The sequence below is a fragment of the Leptidea sinapis genome, chromosome 14, assembly GCF_905404315.1.
Source record: "Leptidea sinapis chromosome 14, ilLepSina1.1, whole genome shotgun sequence".
NCBI classification, from domain to species: domain Eukaryota; kingdom Metazoa; phylum Arthropoda; class Insecta; order Lepidoptera; family Pieridae; genus Leptidea; species Leptidea sinapis.
The window spans coordinates 3,977,805-3,981,902 of NC_066278.1; positions in this window are offsets into that span (position 1 = coordinate 3,977,805).

Consider the following 4,098-nt stretch of genomic DNA (forward strand, 5'->3'; position numbering starts at 1 on the left):
ATTTCAAATATTTCGATACGTTACATACAAAACGTCAAGTTTGATTTTAACGAACGTATTGGCATTGGGCTATGGGTAGGTACCTACTTGTTTAGCCAAAGAGAATATAAGAAGCCTAATGTTACATTATGGTGCACAGGTAGAATGTCAAATTTGGAAACACGTTGATTTATTGTAACGTCATTGGATAATACATACGTCTGTGGTTTAAACGGACAATATTATTACGCAGAATTTACAACTAAATGCCGATATCAAAGTCAAAGTAAAAAAATCTTTATTCACTGTAAAACTTTATAAGTTATTTAGTGCAAGTCAGGATGAAGTACAAAAGTTACAATAGCATTCAAATGAGTATAACAATATTCATTAACAAAATTTAGAACATTAATTTCAGCTATCTTTATCTTTCAAATAATCTTTCACGCTATAATAGGCCTTAGATGTTAATTTTTTTTTTACGATACATTTAAATTTTTTAATAGGTAACATTTTAATTTCATTTGGGAGTTTATTATAAAATACAACACAATCCACTTTAAAAGATTTAGCAATTTTATTTATAATTTTTATTTTATTTTTGTTTATTTCGAGTATTGACACTGTGTACATCACTATTCTTTTTAAATTGGCTAATATTTTTATGGGCGTATAGGAGGTTCTCGTATATGTACTGGCAGTGTACTGTCATAATATTTATTTCACTAAACTTTTCTCTCAATGAATCCCTTGAACGCATTTTATAGACTGCTCGAATTGCTCTTTTCTGCAGCACAAATATATTTTCAATATCTGCAGCCCTACCCCACAATATAATTCCGTAAGACATGACACTATGAAAGTAGCTGAAATATACAAGTCTAGCCGTTTCAACATCTGTCAGCTGCCTATTTTTTTTATCGCAAATACTGCAGATTACATAAGTTTTTATGTGAGCACCCCATTGTAGCTTAACGTCTAATGTAATGCCTAGGAATGTTGTCGTTTCTACTACATCAAGTTTTTCATTATTAATTTTTATAGGTGTGCTTTATATTTCGAAGCTTAAACCTTACACACTTTGTTTTCCTTTCGTTTAAAAGTAAGTTATTAACATTAAACCAATTTACTGCTTCAGCAATGTCGTCGTCAACCTGACAGAAAGTTTTTTGCTGGCATTTTATTTTAAATAACAAAGATGTATCGTCAGCAAACAGTATAATATCATGTTTATTTTGAATAAGAAAAAAAAATATATCACTCTAAAATAGTATACAACTTAGACTACAGAAAACGGCGTTGTTGTAATAGGAGGACAAACGAGCGTACGGGTCATCTGGTGGTGTTAGTGATCACAGCCGCCACATTCTGTTACAATACCAGAGTACAGTTTTTCTGTCTCAACTGAACTGTATTTCAGGCATAGAGCTCTGACACCGCGGGATGGTCGGCGGTGTTTTTCCGTTGCCGTCAAGTGTCGAAAAAAAGTCAAAGTCGTCGGAGGCAAAACGTTTGTGCACTCTGCACAGAAGATCAGCTTTCTTTCTTGCCTTATGAGCCAAAATGACATTGCTTATGTGCAGTAGCGGCAGGGGCGGTTGGTTGAAGTTACCCGGAGCAGCTTTTGACAAAGCCCAGAACTTGCGTGTTCCAGTCAGGTAACTGGAAAGTTGCTCGCCGATTTTGATGACGTGCTTCTTTTTCACCCGGGCATTTTGCTGCTAAAAAAACTGGACGCACGGTTATAATTTCTCTTTAGAACTTAGCAGTTTGAATGCTTTGTGCCCAGCGCTGCAACCCAGATGCGGAATGGCTTTTTTTGCTGTCAGGTGCTGCTTTAATTGATGTATCGAACCAGTGCTATAATTTGTCACCTATTGGTACTACAGAGCTTGGCATAAAAAATTCCATGCCCTGTAGAATCACACTGTAGTGTCCAAATACATAAGAACATCGAATTGGTAATAATCATGGAAGAAGATAGAAGTCTTGGCTCAGAAACATAAGGGAGTGGACTGGCCTCGAGATAATCCAAGAACCATTCCATCTAGCCATGGAAAAGGAGAAAGAAGGAGGGCCTTCTGAACTTGTAGTGCACAACGTGACGGGTCGCTGGTGGTCTAAAACGTGGACGTCGAATAGGCACCACACGCCTGATCAGGCAACGGTTGGACGTTCTAAGAGACCTCGTAGCTATCGGGATGTGTAGACAGTAGAAAATGTAAAAAGGGTTGTATGTGGCTATCCACATCTCGTTGCCTCATTGGTGACTCAACCAGTTGGGACAGACCATTGAACAAAAGTATGCACAGATTGACCTGCGTAGTCTGTGGTGCGTGACCCAAGCCATTCGTTTTTCGATTCGATTTCATCGGAGGGGATATGTGCAAGCACGTCGTCTATTGCCGTTTCACGCAACCCATGAGATGATCTGTTTCTGTGTTACCACTATGGGACATTTAGACACACGCATAGATGCGGACGTTGTCCTCAAAATCTACATGCAGCCAGAGAGTAGACAGGTCCCTGCCATAAAAATTGCCGAGATGGCGACAGCAAATATCCTCCTTATGGTACACATATACTCCGGCATGAGGCAAAAATTATGCTCAATTTTGTACCCGGAGTACGTTAAATATGATTTATGGCTCGGTCGACATACCTGCATCTGCGCATGGAAACACAAGGGCGGCGCGCCGTCTCAAGGTGATGGTCGACGGCGTTTAAATTGTTATTAGTTTTGCACTGATGTTGCAAAATTATTATATTATATTGAACGTATCGGGATGGGACCGTAAACATTCGAAGCGGTATTTTTTGTACTTGACCTTTTTTTTATTCAATTTCGTATACTTTTTTCACTACACGACAAGATTGAGCGACCGTGTAAAGTAATGGGCTTCAGCTGCTTTTATTATAACTATTCTGGCCATAAATACTCTAACATATTTTTTTTTTCTTATTTTTAATTATTTTGAAATTAGAACACGTTTATTATTTTTAAAACTTATTTCAATTGTGCACCATTTCACATATTTTTTCGTGTTCATTATCAAATTACAATATGGAATGGTGTGTTGAATATATGAAGAAAATAGGATTGCAGTGATTGCCTTGCACAAAGAAAATATCGGGGCGGCCGCGTGTTGTTAGAACTACGATGGCTGTTAATGCTGTTAAAGACAGAATTCGTCGAAACCCCATTAGGAAGCAAAAAATCTTATCGCGAAATGAAGATTTCCGCTAGGACTCTGTCGCGTATTATAAAACAAGACCTGAAACTCGGTGCTTATCGCCGTTATACAGGACATGCCCCAAATCAATCTTTACAATTAAACAGAGTGGATCGATCATAACGCGTCTTATCGATCATAACGCGTCTGTCGCGATACGCAGGTGAAAGGCACAGAAATATTCTCTTTACCAATGAAAAAATGTTTACGATTAAAGAACACTACAATAAGCAAAATGATAAAGTGTACGCTCACAATTCTAAAGAAGCTGCTCAAGTTGTTGGAAAGGTACAACGTGGTCATCATCCTGCGTCAGTGATGGTTTGGTGGAGCGTATCTTATCAAGGAGTCACAAAACTACATTTTTGTCAAAAAGGAGTGAAAACTTCAGCCAAAGTGTATCAAGAATCAAGATACAGTCTTGGATCATGTTGTGAAACCTCTCAGCAATACAGTTCTAAAAAATTCCGTGGACTTTCCAGCAGGACTCTGCACTTGGTCACAAGGCACGAACTACCCAATCCTGGCTTGAAACCAACGTTCCGGACTTTATAAGAGTTGAAGACTGGCCCTCATCTAGCCCAGGCCTCAACCCTTTAGACTTCAAATTATGGTCAGTTTTAGAGGACATGGCCTGCTCTAAAGGACACGGCGACATTGAGTCTCTTTAAAAATCTTTGGAGCAAGCAGTGGCGAAATTTCCCTTTGAAACAGTGCGTAAATCCATAGATTCGTGGCCAAACAGATAAAAACTACTTAAAGGTCGGCATTTCAAATAGAATAATTTTTAATTTTTTGCTGAGACGTTAATAAATATGTAGGTATCACTTTTTTTTTTATATATAGAATAGGAGCGTACAACCAAACGAGCGTACGGGTCACCTGG